The sequence below is a fragment of the Amphiura filiformis genome, chromosome 9, assembly GCF_039555335.1.
Source record: "Amphiura filiformis chromosome 9, Afil_fr2py, whole genome shotgun sequence".
In the NCBI taxonomy this organism is placed as follows: domain Eukaryota; kingdom Metazoa; phylum Echinodermata; class Ophiuroidea; order Amphilepidida; family Amphiuridae; genus Amphiura; species Amphiura filiformis.
This window is the reverse complement of record NC_092636.1, coordinates 3,433,685-3,457,385: the sequence shown is the minus strand read 5'-3', so window position 1 is coordinate 3,457,385 and position 23,701 is coordinate 3,433,685.

Below are 23,701 nucleotides of genomic sequence, written 5' to 3'. Positions count from 1 at the left end.
ATCCACTAACCAGTTATCTGATTACTAGAAATAAAACCAAATACATGGCTAGTAGATCTTCCATCTGAGACGGGGAAAGACTCAACAGAAACAAACGGAGAGCAAAATATAACTTCACAAATAAACTTTAATTTCTCATCAACAAAGTGATCACAATAATATAATAGATGAGCGAAACATTCTTAGTTCATTCTCTGGCTATGGCTGGCTGACAACTGCCACGAATAATAGGCCGGGGTAATTGACGACACGAAACCGCGGAGCGATATATATTTAAATTAGCTATGGAAAGCAAATAGCGTCATAACACACGCCCTGCCTTTCTTGAATTGGCGCCTGACAATTCTAATTTAATAATATAACTTTAAAATAGCAATTTGAATTGATCAACCTATGATTTAAAAATATATATATCTTTCTAACAACAAACTTTAACATCAGACATAACATTCATCAAGTAACTGCATGACTAATAATTAACTGCATCTTTTTAATCTGAAACATGTAACTCCAAAACACGATTGGATAGGGAGAAAATTATTTTTAAAACAACATCTTTTAAAACTCTGAAGCTCGTACAGCAGACAAGGAAAAGGGGAAAAGGGAATGACAAACTAACACAATTCTGAAAGACATCGACCAAAACCTTGCACAATCCCCAAACTGGGCATTTACAATGTCAAGTTCCATGTGTTTCAGAAAGTGCGAAGATCTTACTCTACACCTTAAACTACACCTTAAAATTAACCCTAGAGTTCATAATCTTGAATCGCTGAATCCATGGCCAGTAGATCCACCGCCGTCGACTTGAACCCATTCGCTGCACTGTACTTGACGCTGATCTTGACGTTGAACTTGACACTTGCGTGATGAACTCGACACTCAATTTGTCGGTGTGATTCAGATCATGTTTTCCATAAAATTTTAAACATGACGTAATAAAATTGCTTTTTGCAATTAGACGATAACTGATGACGGATGTCAATATAAATAACAGCCGAATTAATTTCTTCATATAATTGCAGTTTTCAATGCACCAACATTGTGAAATAAGACGCAGTTCCTCCTGTAGATACAGTACTTGACGAAAACGACGAAACAATTCCACACGACGAAATTGCACTTAGACATTCAGATCTGAAGACAAATAGCTGGATTTTATTTGATTCAGAATATAACGGGCTTACATGAAAATCGTATGCAAAGTTCCTAGGAAAAGGTTTTATAAAGTTGCGCACCATACTTTGCATAGAATGATGTCATGTATCAGGTCACAGTTAATAACCCGTATAATATTTCTTTATTTCTGAATCAAATCTTATTCTGGAACAACACAAATATTGTACTGACGAAAATTCACAATCATTTCAGAATCACACATATTGCATACCAACTGGAACAAAATTCTTCTGTGTCATGTTCAAATCCAAATGCACCTATTGTTCAGATGATTGACCACGAAAATGACCGAAGAACTCCATAATCCATTCAGCACGACTCGGAATTCTCTGAAATATAAACTCAAGCAAAATACACAGTATAAGTATAACACATACATACTATCTAATTTAGCATATTTCTTAATTCCATAATCATAAGAATACCGTACACCATATACAATATAACATGATTTATACAGTATAACATCATAACATATCACACGCTGCCTTTCTTAAATTCTTCACAAATTTTGAAAAATTAACACAGCCAAAATTCCATAAACACGCAATTTTCAATTCAAAAATTCATAATTGAAATTACAATCTGCTTTATTTTCCACATAATTTGGAAAATGAATACATCCAAAATTCCATAAACACACAATTTTCAAAAATTCATAAATTACAATCTGCTCTATGCACAACATTAGTATTACAAAATTTAATTGCAACACATTCATCTGCTTTTGCCAGATATCTTCACAGGATTACTTTTCAAAAAGTCCAAAGCAGCTGGGTTTAAATTATCAGCAGGCTCCCAAGTATTTCTAGAACTTGGGAAATCACGCCACTTGATAAGATACTGAAGCTTGTTGTCCCTGTACCTACCACGTAAAATCTTCTCTACTTCATACTCACTACTTGTGGTAACAGGAGTCAAAGGTAGACCCGGTATAAAAGATATGCGCTTATCCAATTCCTGGGATGCCATAAGTGGGGCAAACGAGTCATCTGGACAATCAGCATCTACAACATCTTCTAGAGGATCCCTTTGCACAAAATCTTTGGGCATGACATGATTTTCTGGTCTGGCATATCGATCATAGGCAAACTTCATTCGATTAACATGCACTGGGGCTGACATCAACTTATTGTTTGTCAGATTTCGAACACGGAAATTCACGGGCCCCGTTTGCTCTACGAGTAAGTATGGTCCTGACCAAAATTTCATGAGCTTCTTTGACAAGCCTGGTTGAGTGGCTGGAATATATAACCAAATTGTATCACCCACCTGAAACTGTACATCACTTGCATGTTCATCATAACGGTCTTTCATGCTAGCTTGATTAAGTTCAAGATGTTGCTTAGATATTGCACGGAACACTTCTAATTGAGATACCAAATGATGGATATGTTCTCTCACTGTCTTCTCTGGGTATTCACTCTTAGCCATCAATGTCACATCCAGGGGTAGTCTTGCTTCCCTGCCATATAATAAACAGAAAGGGCTAAATCCTACAGAATTGTCTGCTGGTGTAGACCTATATGCAAATTGAATGGCTGGAATATACTCATCCCAGTTTGTCTGATACTCATTAGCATAGTGTGACAAGGTATCTAAGATAACAGAGTTAAAACGTTCCTGAATAGCATTACACTGTGGATGATAACTACTTGTATTCAACTTTGATGTACGCATAATTCTACACACTTCAAGCACCAGTTTACTGAGGAAATTTGTACCTCGATCACTAAGCAAATATTGCGGACAACCATGTTGACATATAATATGATCAAAGAATGCTCTAGCTACAGTAGCTGCATCCATAGTCTTAATTGGAACTAAGATAGGCCATCTGGTACAGTGATCTGTAAAACACAATACATACCGATTACCATTGGTTGTAATAGGTAGAGGACCCAAGATATCCACACTTACACGTTCAAATGCACTGGGGACCTTCATGGTCATCATGGGAGCTCTAACTTTGTGTCTATGTGTTTTTCTCTGAGCACAAGATATACACGATCTTACCCAATTGTCAACATCTCTATACATACGTTTCCAGAAATATCTTTGGCGGATTTTGTGATATGTTCTCTGAAAACCAAAATGAGCTGCTAAAACATTATCATGACAGTTGTTAAGTATGATATCAATCATGGTTACAGGTACATAAAATTGCACAGTATTTCTTTCTGGCATATGACGTTTGGCGGTGTGTGCCATATATGATACAAAATACCTTCATGGACATAGTATTGATCTGACTGCAATAAAATATCACGTGCTTGTCTTTGATTATCAGGCAATATGTCTTCATCCAAAATCTTATCATGGGACCAGCAAAAGGATCAGCTAATTGAGCATCTTTGAAATGGTCCACATTAACATCAGTTGGTAAAGAAGGAACTTTTTGAATATCTACATACTTTTTGTCTCCATCCAGTCGTCTATTCCTCTGAAATCTCAGATTTCGAACAGTATTCACTTCTGGATCTGGCTTTGTCTCTGAAGCAGGAGAGTCATTGATGACATCATCAGTCATTGTCTCCAAGCCACATTCTGTCCAGTTTGAATCTGTTGCTGAGGAAGTAGGGGAGTCAACATGATATGAGTTACATGAGTTACAAGATTCTGACACTTGAGTTGGTATTCTACTTAGTGCATCTGCATTACCATTCTTACATCCTCTTTTATGGACTACTTCATAAGTATATGATTGTAACTTCAGTACCCATCTTGCGAGGCGACCTGTTGTACGCTTTTGACCAAACAACCATTTCAATGCACAGTGATCAGTCTGAATTATGAACTTTACAGTATGTTGAAGGTATGGGGAATATTTCTTAATCCCTTCAACCACAGCCAAAGCTTCAAGTTCAGTAGTTGTATACGTCTTTTCGGAATCATGCAAAGCTCTACCTCCATAACAAATTACCTTCTCTTCACCATCTTGTACCTGTGCTAAAATGAAACCAAGACCTCTTATACTGGCGTCAGTTTGCAACATAAATTGAGTACCATCAAAACGAGGGTAGGCAAGAATTGGAGGTTCTACTAGCTTTTGTTTCAGGATTTCAAACGCTTCTGCACACTCTTTTGACCAAATAAATTGAACATCTTTCCGAGTGAGATATGTTAAAGGTGCGGCTATTTTACTGTAATCTCTAATGTACTTCCTATAATAGCCTACAAAACCTAGAAATGATCTTACTTCCGATACCTTCGTTTGAACTGGATACTCTTGGACTACTTTGGTTTTCTCTGGATCAGTAGCTATCCCATCTTTACTTACAATGTGTCCTAAATAACGTACCTGTTCTTGAGCAAAAGTACACTTTTTAGGCTTGAGCTTCAAATTGGCTTCTCTCAACCTCTGAAACACTTGTCTCAAATGATCTACATGTTCATTAAAAGAATTGGAAAACACTATTACATCATCAAGATATATTAATACAAATTTCCAATTTAAACCTCTGAACACTTCTTGCATAACTCTTTGAAACGTGGCTGGAGAATTTGTACACCCCATTGGCATTACATTAAACTCATACAAACCATCTTGTGTAATGAAAGCACTCTTTTGTTTTGAGCTTTCTTCAAGTCCAATTTGGTAATAACCTGACGCTAAATCTAGCGTGGAAAAATAATTTGGTGTTCCTGCGCCTAAGCTATCTAATGCATCATCTATGTGAGGTAGAGGAAAATTATTCTTTTCCACAATTTGGTTACATAATCTCATATCACAACAGAATCTTAGTGTACCATCAGGTTTAGGAATCATTACAACAGGAAAACTCCAACTACTGGTGGATTCTCTGATTAAACCATCTTCTAACATCTGATTGACCTGTTTACGTATTTCAGCTTGCACATGAGGAGGTTGTCTATAAGGACGACATTTGATTGGCGGATGATTACCAGTTCTTATGACATGCTCAATTTTCGTATATCTTCCTCTAGGACTATCTTTGGTTTGAAAAACGTCTACATACTCAGATATAAGATCAGATAACATATCAGAATCGGTTTCAGTTAAATGAGAATCATTGAAATTGACCTGAGAAAGAACTTCACGTACCTTAGGATCTGGCGAATTCTGTGCCTTTACATGGACTGATGCTACAGGTACTTCATCTACTACAGAGTCATCTATATCGGTAAAATGAATGATTTCACTGTTATTTACAAGTGTAAATGTACCAAGTTTTGTTCTAGGATACAACACAATTGGTTCATTGCTAGTGTTTAACACAAGTAATTGAGTACTACAACTAGATTTGTTAGCAATAGGTTGAACACTTGATACTGTATTGGCAATCAATACTCCTAAAGCAGTGACTCTCCGTCCTCCCTGACATAATCCTATTGTGCCTTTTGGAAGATTATTCGATAACCTCGCACGCACCACTGATTGTGAATGAGGCGGAATTTCTTGCCTTTCAATTACACGCAAATTACTTTTCTTAAACAATCGCAATTTCTGTGTGTTAAAATCTAATCTGGCCTTATGCTGTTTTAGGAATCTTTTTCCCAACATGATTTCCTGACTAAGATTTCGAGCAATATACATTGGCACGAGAAATTTTGAACCTTCAATAAACAACGGAACAACAACAAAACCACTGATTTGCAACACAGATTTGTTTGCGGTACGGGCTTTTGTTAATCGCGGTTTTGACACTACAATTTGGTGTGACAATTCCAAAGAATGCCAGTACTCATGATCGATTAGATTCATTGTACAACCAGTGTCAATTAAACAGTCAATGTTTTGGCTACCAATAGTGACAGAAATATAAACTTCTTCATCAAAATCTGTTTCAACGTTATCACTATCGCATTCAGACGCGGCAACATTTGAATCAAATTTTCCATTGCGCGGAACTTCGGCTGAATTACACGGAGAATTATTGCCCTTTTGACGCATTTGCTCTGTCACACTGTTTACATTACAACTATTTGAAACAAATTTCTGTACAGTTTGTGCATGTATTACCTGTTCATCAGTTGGATAACAACAGTTACTACGACCCCGATTATACACATCTTCCTTTTCAGGACACTGTCTGTAGCTATGACCTAGTGTATTACATCTGTAACATTTCATATTACGGTCATTAACCTCTCTACACGTATACGGACTCTGATCAATACAGCTATTACTGTTTACAGGTGCACGACATCGATCATTTACATTTTGTTCAATAGATTCAATGTACCTCTCATTGGACAATATCCTTTCATTGACCTCGCCAAACAATTGTTTGTACGTCCTACGTGTTCGTGTACTACTCTCACTATTTCACTCGTACTTGTATCCACTAATTTCACTATTTCATGACTGAGTCGGAGTAGATCATTATATTTCGTACTATGGATTACCTTCTCTGGCTGCTCTGAGTCAGCAATTGGTATGCTCCTCGGTGCATGCCTAGGGCAACTTGTATGCCTATAGGAGCCATAATCACATTTACTTTTCGCCATTAATATACATTGTATCAATACAAGAATATCACGCTGCAATATTATTCACAAATGGCCGAAAACAGAAAACACGCAACAAAATTCTTCGCGCCATAATTCAACTTTGGCGGGAAATCACTAGAAGCGTATTTCACTTAATCTATCAAAATATCACATAATATATATACAATGAATCAATCCAATATTGCTATAAATAATAATACCAAATTAACTTACCTGGGGGTTGGTTTTTCCCACCAGGGGCAGCTGACAGCCAGTCACAGCTTGCTTGGTACCGGAAAAGATCGGATTCTGCACCATTTATTATGACTCAGATTGATGTGAAGATCCACTAACCAGTTATCTGATTACTAGAAATAAAACCAAATACATGGCTAGTAGATCTTCCATCTGAGACGGGAAAGACTCAACAGAAACAAACGGAGAGCAAAATATAACTTCACAAATAAACTTTAATTTCTCATCAACAAAGTGATCACAATAATATAATAGATGAGCGAAACATTCTTAGTTCATTCTCTGGCTATGGCTGGCTGACAACTGCCACGAATAATAGGCCGGGGTAATTGACGACACGAAACCGCGGAGCGATATATATTTAAATTAGCTATGGAAAGCAAATAGCGTCATAACACTATCAAGTAGTTTCCCGTGTTTTCATTGGATAAGCGCCCCAATTTACTGACATGATATTTCTCGTATCATACCCCCTGAGTGCTTCCCAACGCGCTGTATCAGGTCAGTAGAAAACATGCGCGGTCTGCATGACAACTCGCACAGCAATGATCGTTTCATAACAATCATGGTGCTTCAATAATCGGCTACAAAGCCGGTGAACACGGATTTCACTGAAATTTGCTACTCCAAATAATACAAGGAGCTTTCCTGAAAGAAATTTGCAGCGAAAAGCGGATTTCAGTGATCTCAGCATGTGGAAGATGACAGTACTGGTTGAGCTCTCAAACTTTATTGGAGAATTCATTAGGCCTACTTTACGACGATTATCGTGTGAACGGGTCTGAGTAAAATAATTGTTCCAGCCAAGAATTAGAACTAGCTACGCGATTTTCCCGTTATGTGAGATTATTTATACGGCCTGATAAAATTGTTATTAGGTTCGGTTTAGGGGTGATACGGATAACTTCTAGTGTCGGAGTCCGTATCACCCAAACCTCACCTAATAACTAATAGTATAAAGCATTATGATATGTAACTACTCTCCTGTTTTTCACTTAGAACTCCTTGAGTGCGGTGCGTGGGGTGATCCGCATTACATTAATTGTGACGGCAAAGCATTTCACTTCCAAGGCGACTGTAAATATGTGTTTATGAAATCTTGCACCAATAACCAAAGCGAGTTAGCGGATTTTACGGTGGAAGTTAGAAACAAAAGATGGGGTACCAGGAGTGTGTCTGTAACTAGAGCAGTGACTGTATATCTACCAGGTGGTCAGGTATGTAGATACATCCAATGCAGGGTCCGTCATTTTTAAAACAAATAAAGTTGAGAGATTTGACACCCACACACTACGCATAGGCGCTGCCAACAATTATAGGACATCGAATTTTAACCCACAATATATTCGATTCCACAAGGGAAAAAAGATTCGCATCAATTTTACTATCAATGGTTTGTGTCATAGTTTGTGCATTAAAAGGCTTTGTCAGTTTGATCCAAATATCTGAATATAGCAAAATTCACACAAGAGATTGCGTAATATACGCGGAGTGTTATAAACTATATTATTTGGTTGAAATCTGTAAAAAAATAGCTTTAAAATCTGCAAAAATGTGTGTGCAAAAAATGCGGCAGTCTATGCAGCTGACTATGTTGTTTAGGATTAGGGTCGGAATTAGGATTAGCATTTAGGTTTTAGATTTAGGGACTTAGCAATAAAGTTAAAGGGCGACAGTTAGTGCTAGTATCAGTAATCAGAACATAATTCTGCATAACATAGCCAATCTTTACATAATGTAACCCTATCTTAATATCCCATCGTTGTCTACTACATGCTTACCTATTAGGACAGGGCGCTCGGGGTTTCGTGCTACATTAGTGGAACCAATGTTTTTTTGACATTCTCAAACCTGAAAGGATAAAAATTTGATCGGCTCCCTTTTTCCTATGCCATCTGTGGTTCCCACGAGCGGTCGAAGGTTACGGTGGGGCCAAAACTTAAACATAGTCCCATCATGTTGTAATCTATATATCTCAAATTGTTGCTCTTATCACAGCAAGTACAAAAGTCATATTTTTCTACGATGCTTAGATCAGGAGTTATAAGGTCGAATAGGTCAAATGTCAAAACTTTCATACTTGACTTATCTGCACAGGCCATTGTGGCCCTTTGCCCTCTGTCGAGTAAGCCTCCTCCATTCAGTTCTGTCTGTTGCTTGTGTCTCTGCTTCATGTGGGGTCATTCGCAAGTCCCTCTGGATTTGGTCCTTCCATCTGGTTGGTGGACGACCTGGTGGTCTTTTCTTGCTGAAGTCATTAATGTCGGCTTGGTGTGGAAGCCGATGTTGAAGATATGCCCAGCCCATTCCGGCAGATAACATCGTAGATGGAGCTAGTGTTGTTGAGACTCTGTCTGATGGATTTGCTGCGGATTTTGTCAAGTAGGGAAACTCCAAGCATTGCCATAAGGCATCGCATTTCAAAAACATGCAGTCTGTGTCAATCGGATTCGCGTAACGCCCAGGATTCTGACCCATAGGTGGCAGTAGGGTGAATGAGCGACTGGTAGATCCTTACCTACAGTGATCATGGTTAGACCAGATGGTATTTTTTGACCTACCAAACGCCTAGGCTGCCAACTTTGTGCGACGTTTAATATCCTCTTCTACTGAGGGCACACTACTACCCAGAAAGATGAAGTTATTTACTTTGTCAATGGGCATTTGGTTCAGCATGATATCTCTTGGATCGTCAGACATGATCTTACATGTTGTTGGGTTAATTTTCATACCCCGAATTCTCGAATTCTGTATGGAAGTATTCTCAACGCTGACACCGCCACGTCAATGGGTTACGAATGTAATCATTCCTCTACCAAAGAAAGATGACCTCTCTCTCATGACAAACTACCGTGGTATTTCGCTTATGTCCATTGCCGCAAAAGTGTACAACAAGATCCTTCTGAACAGGATCCGACCCCACATTGATCCTTTACTGAGAAACAACCAGGCTGGCTTTAGATCGGGTCGCAGCTGTGCTCAGCAAATACACATTTTGAGGAGGATCATGGAATGCTTCAAGGAGTACCAACTTCCCTTAACAGTCACTTTTGTGGACTTCAAAAAAGCCTTCGACTCCATCAACAGGTCTGTCATGTTTTCAGTGCTGCGGCATTATGGAATACCAAAGGTTGTGGTCAATGCCATCCAGGTGCTCTACAACGACTCCAATAGTGCCGTTATGGTGGATGGCAGTATCTCAGACCCTTTCCAAGTAATAACCGGAGTGCTTCAGGGTGATGTGTTGGCACCATTCCTGTTCATTATCCTGGTAGACTACCTTCTGATGAAATCAACTTCTGGAATTGACGCTGGAATTGTTACCTACCCACGTCGGTCAAGCAGGTATCCTGCCAAGATGCTGAATGACCTGGATTTTACTGATGATATTGCCCTGCTGGAATCTTCCATAGACCGGGCCCAGTCACAGCTTACTAGGACTGCAACTGCAGCAGCAGATCTAGGCTTTGTCATCAGCGCACCTAAGACAGAATATATGACTGCAAACTGTAACGCCCAACCAGCACTTGAAGTCTATGGTAGTACCATCAACCATGTCACAGACTTCAAGTATTTGGGTTCCAAGATGGGCTCTAGTGTTGGAGACCTAAAAGAAGAAAAGCACTATAGCCTGGGCAGCTTTCTGGAAACTGGAACGCCTTTGGAGAAGCCCGTCCTTGCCAATCGAAACAAAAAATCAAGCTGTTTCAGCCAACGTGTGTTACTGGCTTTCTGTACGGGTGCGAGTCATGGGTAATTACCAACGACATGGAAAACAAGATCAATGCATTTGCAACATCTTGCTACAGAGTCATGTTAAACATCAAGCGTGTGGATCGGATTCCAAATGAAACCATCTACAACCTGACCAACACCACACCACTGGTTGCCAGAGTCAAGATTCATCAACTCAAATTTCTCGGCCATATACTGCGTCTTGAAGATGGCGAGCCTGTGAAAGAATATGCGCTTTATATTCCACCACATGGGAAGAGGAAACCGGGACGGCCACGCACACTGTACTTACAGTATGTCCAGCACCTCCTGGGATATACTGTAGGGATGCTGCAGCCAAATAAAATTGTTTCGCTTGCCCAAGATCGCATTAGTTGGAGAAAGCTTGTAGTCGCCTGCTCCGCAGCCGACTGATGATGATGATGATCATCATACCCCAGCTGCTGCATGCTTTTTCCAATTCATTAGTGCAGATTTGCAGGTTCTCAAAGTCCATATCCATGAGTGTGGTGTCATCTGCATATCGGATGTTGTTAATGCACATGTCACCCATCTGCACACCTGAGCCTAGATGTTGGATGTCTTTTTGCATGACAACCTCCAGATATAGATTGAAGAGGCATGGTGAGAGAAGACATCCTTGTCTAACACCAACCTAGGACTTCAAACCAATCGATGATCTTTCCATTTACCACGACTGAACATTTGGTTTGCTCATACATTTTTGCAATGAGGTTCACTAGTTTGGAGTCGATTCCTGCTGATCGCAGACATTTCCAAAGGGCCTCCCTCCTTATGGTGCCAAATGCTGCTTTGAAGTCTACAAAGTTCCAGTGTATTGGAATGCGTCTTTCTTTAGCCTTTTCAAAGATTTGACGTACTGTAAATACCGCATCTGAGGTGCCTCTGGAACTCCTGAACCCACACTATCTCTCAGATGGTTATCTATAGTCTGTTGTATTCGGTTAAGAGCCGTCCTACAGAATACTTGGGATTGACAGGAGGGTAATAGCTCTGTAGTTGTCTGGGTCCAGTTTGTCGCCCTTTTTGTACACAGGGGTTATTAGACCTTTACTCCAGTCTTCAGGGATTTTTCCTTCAGCGCAGGCGGTGGTGATGGTCTTCAACAACATTTGTTTCAGCATGGGTGGGTCCTCCTGCTTTCAACACTTCTGCTGAGATCTTATCTAAACCACACACTTTGTTGTTTTTAAGCTCTTAAACTTTATCTATTAAAAAAAGCAAATTGTTGTAGCGGGGTTGACAGGCTCAGGGATGGAGTAAGTATATTACAGTCTCTGGGGAATTCTGTATTCAGATGTTTACTGAAGAATTCCTCCCAGCACTTCATTACTTCCTCTGAGCTGTTTTCAACGAGCCATGTTTGTCTTTGGCTGCAGATTAAACTTTGGTTTTATCACCTGCTAGTTGTGTGACTTTCTTGAAGAGATCATGGCTTATTTGCATGGACTTCTTCCATTTCTTAAACGTCTTTTTCAAGAAGTTTTCTTTTCCACTGCTTCACATGATATCTGACCCTTTGTTCAGCTTCCGATAGCAGTTCTTGTTTGGAGCTGAGGGGTTGTTTAACATCAAGACTCTGGCTTTTCTTCTCAAGTGGCACATTTTCCTGAATTCTTCAGGTAATCACTTCACTTGGCGAGCCCTCCTAATACCAATTGATTCTTCAGTAATTTTGTTTGTGGTGTCTCTGAACTTAGCCCACAGGTCTTCTACATCAGTATCCTCCAGTTGAAGCAAGGTTCAAAAGTACCACCAATCTTGGCTCTGAACTTGGTTGGTAAGTCTACTGACGTCATAGCTTTTTGGAGTTGTTTTCAGGCGTTTGGTTCTGACTGGTGCTGACACCACTTTAGCGATCACTAGATTGTGATCTGAGCCCACATCAGCTGAGCAGTATGATCGGCAATTCTGGATGGTACTTAGGTTCTCCTGTTGAGTTATGACGAAGTCAATCATATTTTTGTATTTCCCACAAGGTGAAGTCCATGTTACCTTTCTACTATATGTCAAAACTTTCATACACGGAAGTCAAAGTTTAAAAATGGTCCAATTTCATCGAAACTGGTGTCAAATTACTCCCCTTAACATAAAAAATCGCAAACGTATACTTAATTCACAATTTTGGCGCAATTTGTGTTGTCATGTCCCCCTTTAAAGTTAATGCAGCCAAATTCCAATAGAAATATGTATATGTATATATAGCTTTGACCCCATGATTTCATTCGAATCCGAGGTTATACATTTACATTTCTCAAAAAAATTATTAAAGGTCAAAAAAGGTCAACTATTTTAAATGGCAAAATAACTGTTAATGTGTTGGGTATGGCTTCGTCCGACATATCTTAAAGGGTCAAAGGTCAAAGAGATGTCAAATTCGCGTAACTTGCCTCGTGCTCTTGCAAAGGGCACAGCATACCTAGGCCTAGTTCTTTAGTTCTCTAGTTCTGTGTCTTTTTTCTTACGGGTTTTTTCTTTCTTCTTCTTTCTTTCTTCTGTCGACCTTCACTCACGTGTTTACACCGACTTTGATATAAAATTGGATGGTTTGAACCCAATGCACAAATTTATTGGTCGAGCTATGAGTTTTAAAATATTGGATTGGGTGAAAAAAACCATCCAATTTTATCATTATTATGTTTTCAGAATCTTTATTAAAAATACAAAATTCAATTTTTTTTCCGTGATTTTTTTTGGGGGGGGGGGGGCAAAATCGACTGATCTTACATGCCTAGAGCAAAAAAAATTGGAAAAAAAAAATCGGCCTATTTCCGGACATTTTTTGGCCCTACTTCCGGAATTCCATAAGTTTCCGTAACATTTACATCAATGGGGATCCATTTCACCAAAATTTATGACGATTCGTAGCGCTTCGCAAGTCTCAAAATCCATCGTAACTTTAGAACGTATTGTAAAATACATTTCACTAACATTATTTACTAATCTGCACTTACTACTTGCCTACCAACACTAGAGGGAAAAAAAGGGAAAAAATCCCTATGTCTCATGAAGTTACGTACTCGTTCCGAGTCGTTCGTAAGTTGCGAAATTATATAATTGAATTATGAGGGTTAAAAATATGAAGTAATAAAGTGTTATAATGATATTTGATAGGCAATAAACTGATAAAGTAAGCGTAACTTAAGCTACAAAAAACAGAGTGCAAGCCTGCAGCCAGTGCAAAAGCCAAGGCAACAGTGCTGTTGGGTGGACTATATTTGCCGATTTCATAAGCTTACTAGTATCTAAAACCCTACCGTGTCTGTGCTAATATCATTCACACCTTGCATAGTCTTAAATTAGTTCAAAAGTGATATTTGGCACTTGGCAGGTATAAATCCTCTGGTATGGTCAGAAAATTTGATAATTTTTGAGTGTGTGAGATTGCCGAATTCTGCGGCTTTTACGTAGCGGTTTAGTACCGGTTTTTACTAGTTTTTTGTACTTTCCACGGATATTTCAACAAACCACATTAATTTCTTCATTTCTTAGCAGCTGAAACATGCATTCAGTACATGCACAACGTTGATTTTCAAGCCTAGAATCATGAAATTAAACATCTCTTTCCGCGTCCGTAGAAAATCAAATTCTCCCGGTTTGACAACAAAATCGAGTTCATGAATGAATAGTCTCATACAGTGCGTTTGTGTTCTCTCTTGATCACATACGATCGGTCGATTTACAATACGTTAAAATTGGCGGCAAAATCGGCGTGTTTAAAAATCACGGGGGATTGGGTTCCAGGTGGCGCTAAAATTGGATGCAAAATGGATCCAATATTCTATTTTTTTGACGTTTTAAATTGTGTGGAGAGGTATAGGCAGCAAGATTCTGAAAACATAATAATGATCCAACTTGGTCACAATCACCACTGCCCTACATATCATATGAAATTTGTGGGGTCAAAGGTCACGTAGGGTCACAGAGGTCAAAAACTCTTCTGAATCCATTTCCACTACAGTATTATAGATTTGTGATTTAATATTCTATAGCCAGTGTATAGCACCGTGGTCTTAGCTGAATGGGCTTTCATTTCGTTCTTTTCATAAATAATATTCTCAAACAGGTTAATATATCACAATTTTGATGCGCGATTTATATATCCACAGCAAACAGCAACCCCCGCTAATTAGTGTATAGCATTTCTAGTGTATTGGAAACAAATCCTGCGTTTTACCTGACAACAAATCAAATTTTCTTGTAATGGCAACACCATATGGGGAATGAGCATGCACAGATTACATAAACGTGTATGAATAGAAACGCTGCGGTATCTCATATCGTGTAATTGATATGCTTAGCCTGAGTCGCTTGGCCTATCTCGAACAAAATCGCCATGCGTAGCTTTTGAAGAAAGAGTGAACTCGCCGTACTATCACGGCAATTTTTGACACGAAGATATAGGATGATGACACTGTGAAGTTCACACAAGCTTGGGATTTTCATAGATTTTGGGGTCAAATGTCATTAAGGGGTCTTAGACTACAGCTATGACTAGTTACACTTTTTTCTTACAGGATCTTCTTCTTCTTCTTCTTCTTTCTTTCTTCTTCTGTCGACCTTTACATTTGCTCTAGCACTGACACGCGTACACAGATTTTGACCTACAGCTATGACTAGTTACAGGATTTTACACAGCCGTGACGTTAGTCACGGCTGTGTCTTTTTTCTTACAGGATCTTCTTCTTCTTTCTTTCTTTCTTTCTCTCTTTCTTTCTTTCTTTCTTTCTTTCTTTCTTTCTTCTTCTGTCGACCTTTACATTTGCTCTAGCACTGACATGCGTACACCGATTTTGACCTAACTTGGTCACAATCATCAATGACCATGTCCCTACATGTCACATGAAATTCGTGGGGTCAAAGGTCAAGTAGGGGTCACAGGGGTCAAAAACGTGATTTCAACTAAAAACGCTACTTCTCCCACAAATTTCGCAGGACAGTAACGTCACTTGCACAAATTCCTTCAAACATTTTTATTAGCTAAGAAAAACATAGAAGAGTGACGGTATGTGCACACATAAATTATGTTTACCTTTTGTATATGTGGTATTTTTTTGTTTGAGGTCAAATGTCATTAAGGGGTCACTTCCGGTATAAAACGAAATACTTTCAAAATGCTACTTCTCCCACAAATTACATAGGACGGTGACGCAACTTGCACACATGCATTGCTATTACCCAGTGTCTATGAATCATACACAGATTTGAGGTCAAAGGTCATTAAGGGGTCACTTCCGGTATAAAACCAAATTCCTTCAAAAAAATTTTATAAGCTAAGAAAAACATAGGAGAGTGACTGTATGTGCACACATGAATTATATTTACCTTATGTATATGTGGTATTTTTTTGTTTGAGGTCAAATGTCATTAAGGGGTCACTTCCGGTATAAAACGAAAAACCTTCAAATTTTTTTATTTGATAAGAAAAACATAGGACAGTAACGGTATGTTCACACATGAATTGTGGTTACCCAATTCATATGTGGTATTTTTTATTTGGGGTCAAATGTCATTACGGGGTCACTTCCGGTCTGAGACGAAAAACCTTCAAAAGTAACATAGCAAAGTGGTGCCACGTGCACCCATGCATTGACATTAGCCAATGTCTATGGGCATTTTCATATATTTTGGGGTCAAAGGTCATTAGGGGTTATAACACGGCTGTGTTCGTGGGTTAGACCACAGCTAAGTCTAGTTACACAGCCGTGACATTAGTCACGGCTGTGTCTTTTTTCTTACAGGATCTTCTTCTTTCTTCTTCTGCCGACCATTACATTTGCTCTAGCATTTACATGCATGCATCGATTTTGACCTATCTTAGTCATTATCATCACTGACCATGCCCCTACATGTCATATGAAATTCGTGGGGTCAAAGGTCACGTGGGGGTCACAGGGGTCAAAAATGTGATTTCAACTCAAAATGCTACTTCTCCCACAAATTTCTCAGGACAGTAACGCCACTTGCACACATGCATTGTTATTATCCAGTGTCTATAAATCATACACAGATTTGAGGTCAAAGGTCATTAAGGGATCACTTCCGGTATAAAACCAAATTCCTTCAAAAAATTTTATTAGCTAAGAAAAACATAGGTGAGTGACGGTATGTGCGCACATGAATTATGTTAACCTAATGTGTATGTGGTATTTTTTTATTTGGGGTCAAAGGTCATTAAGGGGGCACTTCCGGTATAAAACGAAATACCTTCAAAATGCTACTTCTCCCACAAATTACATAGGACGGTGACGCAACTTGCACACATGCATTACTATTACCCAGAAGCTAAGAAAAACATTGAAAAGTGACGGTATGGGCACACATGAATTATGTTTACCTTATGTATATGTGGAATTTTTTGTTTGAGGTCAAAGGTCGTTAAGGGGTCACTTCCGGTATAAAACGAAATTGCATTTCTTTTTTTTTCTCGGAGGGTGATAGCTTCGTGGCATTTCGTGATATGCCAATTTAAGACCAAATGGTTAGTCAGTTAGTAAGCTAGTAAGTAAGCTAGTAACATACACTGATATAGAGTGTTCCCGCTACGCGGTCCACCAAGAACTGAAAAATAAATGGGAGAAAATATGCCTAAATTTAATTTTTTGCCCCACCATTTTCAGAATTCCAGAAATTTCCGTAACACTTTAGACTTGTCTACTAGAATGTCATTTACGACGCTTCGTAGCTCTTCGTAACTTCCTAAATCTAAGAAATCCATCGTAGCTTGAATGCATTGTCACATACATTTAGTAAATTAAAACAATTTACGATCGATAGATCTGCCTACACTACTGAACAAGGACCCTTCGTAAAGTTTCGACTATGGTATTCGCAGAGTGAAATGGACCCCAGATATAAAACAAACTAAAGTACAGGAAAGAAAAAAAGCAAGGTACACCAACTTGACGTGGGGGAACAAGTAAAATACAGACTAGACAGTACGTAGGGGGGGGGAACAAAATAGGCATTAGAAGAAAAAGTGTACTAGAACAAGTGAGAAAATCACTGAGCACACAAGTAGACAAAAACCAAACAACCAATGTAGGCCTAAAAACAGGCAAAGTTAGGTGCCGAGTGCCAAAGTTTAATGGCCAGGAAAACAGTACAAAAGTACACTGGAGTGATGAAAATCACTGTGCACATAGTAGACAAACAAAACCTAACAGACAAAAAAATTCCACCGACGTTTCGAGCAGATACACTGCTCTTCTTCAGGGACAGCCGACAAAATATTAAATTAAACAACGAAAACTACATGCTGTAGTTTAAAAACAAGTACAAGACAAAAACTGAAGGCAAGTTGAAAGGTAGCAAACAAGACAAGCCCAGAGCAACTATAAGCTGTGTCTTTACTGTAAGAAAGAATGTTCGCTACTGAGTGCTGAGAAGCAATATGCAAATATACAACACCAGAGGTAGTCAGGCTCACATCACACACTATAGGTGGCGCTATTCGTCCAAAGGGAAGTGGAATGTGCCTGTACGGTCCAAAAATGGCTTTACTGTGGGGTTCAATGGAAAAAATTACTAAAAATTAATTTTGACAACCAAAATCTAAGTGATGTTGACTTATGTTGGTACTGGCATAATAATGGATTCATAAGCTATCACATAGTGCAATCTATGTTCCACCAAGTGGACGCACGTTAAAGCGCAAAAGCAATTTGTGTGCAAATCAAGACCATCCAAAACAGCTTTCTTACAGTAAAGAATAGGAGGTCATCCGGGGTCACATACAGTAGTGTACATTGTACATGTGCCTGCTGTCACAATTTCACACACAAAATTTTGGACAATTTGGTGACACTATTTTTGTCTTTAACTTCAAAAGTATATGCACTACAAACATGATTGACTCCTTATTGTTTAGGTAATTTGATTCTCTTTCAAATGAAAGAACTTTCAGCTAAAAATATTGAACTTCAAAATTTTATGAACATACCTACCAGAGGACAATAGGGTATTGTCCTAATTGACAGGATGTAAATGTCAAGAGGGGGCGCAATCAATAGAAGAGAAACAGATTGAAAAGAGGATATTGAACTAAATAGGAAAAAAGTGTCACTCAAACATATAAGAAACCGCATCATCAGTTCCTATCCTGAGACGCTTCAGAAGAGAAAATATGAAGCGGATTCAACATGTTTAAGACAAGACGGATTTGGGGATGTAGACGAGAGACAAACAAGGGGAGTCCTAGGTCCGGAACCATGACGGCTGCAGGGGATCACCAGCAAAATCAGAAAAAGTGGGTAATGGTGAATCCAACGGACGAGGACACAAAACACATCAAGGATCAATAAATGATACAAGAGGATACTTTGAATATATGAAAACTGGAAAGAAAAAAGCAAAGTACAGGCTTCAACATGTTCAACTTCAAGCAAAGGAGTTCCTAATTATAATTTGGACTCAACAATATACACACCACCATGTCAAGACCATGACATGTCCATCACATGCATGATCATGTTGTGTTTAAGCTTTTAATATCTTCTAAAGAAAGGTTTTATTTCAAACTCTAATGGTGACCCGCAGGTCAAATTGCTAGAATTGTACATTAAACACACCTAAACAGACACAATGCAATTTGCAGGCAGCAGCTTAATCAGCGCCAATATTGCAACATTGAAACAAACAACTATACAAACATCCAATCCAACCCAACCCTATCCCCCAGTAGGCAATGAGGATAAAGTACCTTTCCCAAGGACACAACACGTTGGCACGAGCGGGGCTCGAACTCGCAACCTATGGATTATGAGTCGGGCGCCTTATCAACTCGGCTACACGTGCTCCTATTTCATATCCAACACCCTAGCACTTTTGTGTTAACCTCACAGTAGTCATGGTAGACTTGGAGTCCCAAAATCCCATTGGCAGGTATAAATCCTCAGGTTTTGTCAGGAAATGATATTATTTTTGATCATTTTTCTATCCCAAAACAGCGAGGGTGCCGAATTCGGAAGCTGTTCTTGTCTGTTTACATTGATGTTTAGGGCCCGTTTTACAATATCCTTTCACTCTTGTTTATCTTTACAAACAAGTAGAAAGTACATCGTTTCATTTTTGTGCCTAGAATCATTGGACAATGCTCTGTCACTAAGAGAGCCGTCGCTAGCTGACAGCTGAATTTTATTATTTTAATTTTCAATCACACAATTTGCACACGGTACGATTTATGGTCCCCATGCGAGTGGTTCTTAATCTAAACGTACATTGGCCATGCGCGTATTTGGGGGGGGCTTTTTAGTGGTGCCAGCCCCGGGGGTCAAAGTAGGGGCAGCCAAAACGAAGAGGGCGGCGGAAGAAGAAGGGGCGGCAAAATGAAGGGCGGCGGAAGAAGAAGGGGCGGCAAAAATAATTAGTAATGAAAAAGGGCGGAAAATGTGAAAAAGTATAAAAAATTGTGAAAAAATGGTACTATACATTACTTTTAGGGCGCTAGCGCCTAAAATTCTTTTTTTTTTCTTGCTCTTCACTTTTTCAAACCACCGAAAAAAAATTGGTCAACCTTTTTGGGCTGTTGGGGAAGGGGCGGCAAAATTTAATTGTCTTCAGCCCCCCCCGGGGTAGTAGCGGTCACGGTACGCCACTGTTGGCGGTGAATTAAAAATTTAAAATGTTCACGCTAAATACTTGGGTATGAGCATATGAAAAAACAGCCCCGGTTTCGAGTAAATAGCGTCCAAGTGTGTGAACAAATCGGCTCTTCAACTCTGTACAAAGTATTGGGTCTAAGATTCTGAAAACATAATAATACCCTAACTTGGTCACAACCATCACCGACCATGCTCCTACATGTCACATGATACATGTGGAGCCAAAGGGGTCACAGGGATCAAAACACGTGATTTCAACTCAAAATGCAAATAACGTAGGAAAGTAATGCACACATGCATTGTTATTACCTAGTGTCTGTAAATCATATACAGATTTGAGGTCAAAGGTCATTAAGGGTTACTTCCGGTGTAAAACTAAATACCTTCAAAATTTTTATTAGCTAAGAAAAACTAGGAGAGTGACGGTATGTGTACACATGAATTTTGTTTACCTAATGTATATGTTGCATTTTTTTGGGTCAGATGTCATTAAGGGTTACTTCAAGTATATAACCAAATACCTTCAAAATGTATCAGCCAAGAAAAACATAACACATGAATTAATGTTACCCAGTGTACACGTGATATATTTTAATTTGGTGTGAAAGGTCATTTAGGGGTCACTTCCGGTACGAGACGAAAAACCTTTTCCGAAATACCTCTTCTGCACGGCTCTGCAAGGTGCTAACACTTCAAAGGGTTCATAGTTCTAGTCGCTGGGGTTCAACTCCCCGCACAGGTATGGACGCCTACGTGATATGCATCCTGTTCACTTCCATCTTGCGATAAATAATCTGAATAGCCTACATGTAATCCTCTTCAATGTACAAGCTCATACACACGTGGTTCTTTGATGTCAACTGCATATAATAGAAAACGTGATAAATAATGACCGTTGGTCAAAAGACGAGCTTACCGAAGTGAAAATTTATGTACACACAGAATCATCATTTAAGCATATTGCCTTGAAAATCATAAAAAGAGAATGCTTGATCAACTCATATGATTTTATTCGCGTTATTTCTAAACCAAATTTCAAGACCACAAAGTGTGACTTTTGACCCAGAAATTTATGAATTTGATGATAAATCATGATGAAAAATAATATTTTACAAGTCAGATTCAGAAAGAGAGAATCTCATTACACACGTTAATTACATCACGGTCAAGTTTATAAAGAATGTTGTATGTTTTGCTACTTTGTTTTTGTAGGGAACATGCCCATATCAAAAAATGAGACCTTTCCGGATAACTTCCCGATAGTCACCGGGTAGACACCGGCAAATTTCACATGCATATTAGATAGGTAGCGGGTGACTACCCGATAAATTTTTGGGAAACCATAGTGGATACCTTTCAGGTAATAGGTACCGGATGACTACCCGATGACTTTTTTGGGAAACTAGCGGGTAACTACCCGGTGACTTTTTTTTGGAACTAGCGGATAACTACCCGATAACTTTTCGGGGACCTAGCGGATAACTTTTGGTGACAATATACCTGGTGACCCCTTTGGGGGAATGCAGAAATACAAATTCATGAGTATGCACAAATTTATTATTATATTATTATTTGAATTGTAGTTTTTTGGATAAATACAACTCTGTAGGCATGGCAGTTGAGCTTATAAAGTGCTATCTTGCAATAAAGAATCTTGAAAGTGTACAATGTAATTGTAGTTATTGTACAAAAATATTCTTCTGATGTAATTTGGTTCACACCTTTATAAGGTGCATACCTTAATTAATACAACCAAATTGTTATGATATAGCATATGTATTACAGTACCTAAATGTGATGACACACCTATAATTTTTATATCAAATATTATAATTTATTTACAACAAATAGCTTAACATAAAGCTTATATCAGTTAATTGACACATTAGCTGATGGTATTAATTTAATTGACATTAATTTACTGTCAAAATCATGTATGATTTACTAGAAAAGATATAAACTAAAACATTCAAATGTGTCATATATTAGGTACATGTATAAAGACTGCATCAATATACAAATCATTTCATACAAATTTTCCTACCTGCATTATCATATGAAATCAAGCATTCAATGCTTTATAATTCCTACAGCATGTTTCAGATTAATTAGTAAACATCTTGTAATGTCCTACATGTAAATCCATACATTTGGACCACAAACAACTTGAATATTCTGCACAAATATATTCCAACTGCCAACAGCTAGCTGCTCCATTTTGAATTCATTCAGTGACCTTTGACCATATACCCACCCACAATGCATTCTTAAGATGCTTTATGCTATTTTCAAGGTCAAATTAAAAGCGGATAACCACCGGGTAACTCCTGCAAAGAATCTATGTTTCTGGGAACCTTCTGGGTTACTCATTTGAAATATTGGAGTTTTTGGGAGACTTCCGGATGTCTACCCGAAAACTTTTGGATAACTTAATTAGGTATCCGCAAGATATCCGCTAGCGGGCACTTTCGGATAACTCTGGAAAAGGTACCCGAAAGGTTTCTGATAACCACCGAATGGTCATCGGGTGGTCACCGGGAAACTTTTCTTTTTGCTATGGGTGTATATCGTTATTAAATCGGATATGGAAAACTATCAAAAATACAACAAAACGTGCATCGCTACTTGTATACATAATACAAATTATGAGAATTATACAGAAATGACCTATAGCACTTAAAAAAGGGCTGTATCTTGAGAAAGCGATTGGTCTGATGTTAGAATCTTGGCAAGGAAACTCAGGGGAAATAAAGAAAAATATTTCTGATTGATTCTGTGTGACTTTTGAGCGTTACATGGGGCTCCGAACTGTTATCAAGGCGATCTAAGAAGTGCAGGGCCGTGTCTGCCACACATAAGGGAGTGTTCATAAATACTTTGGTGGGGGGGGGGTGCTGGAAAATATTTTTTTTCATGTCGAAAATTTTTTTACCCCCTCTTCGCGAACCCAAAACTTTTTTGACCCCCCCTCTTAATGGACCTAAAACTTTTTTGACCCCCCTCATATAGGTTCAAAACTATTTTGACCCCCCCACCCATCATAATGTACCATTCTACTAATTCAATTCTACTAACATTCAAATGGCATTAATGGTACTAAAATTTGTATTCAAGTGCATGAAATTGTACGCATGTCATTGATGTGGAATTGTGGAAATGTTTTTAGTAGCACACTAAACTTTTTGCCATTTGGAAGCTAAACGAATAAAATTTGATGTAAAAGTGGATAACATACGCGCAAAAATTTGTACTTAGGGGGCTAAAATGGCCAAATATGAGCTTAATTTGGTCAGAAACACACATACAAGCGTCAACATTGGGGAGATGGTTGAATGTGCCACCCCCCCGGGATCTTCGCCTATGTTTACTATGCCTATATGTATTACCAGTTTTCTTGGTCGGGGGGTGAATGAAATTTCGTGGACACAGACGAGAAAATAAATTGCAGTTGCAAA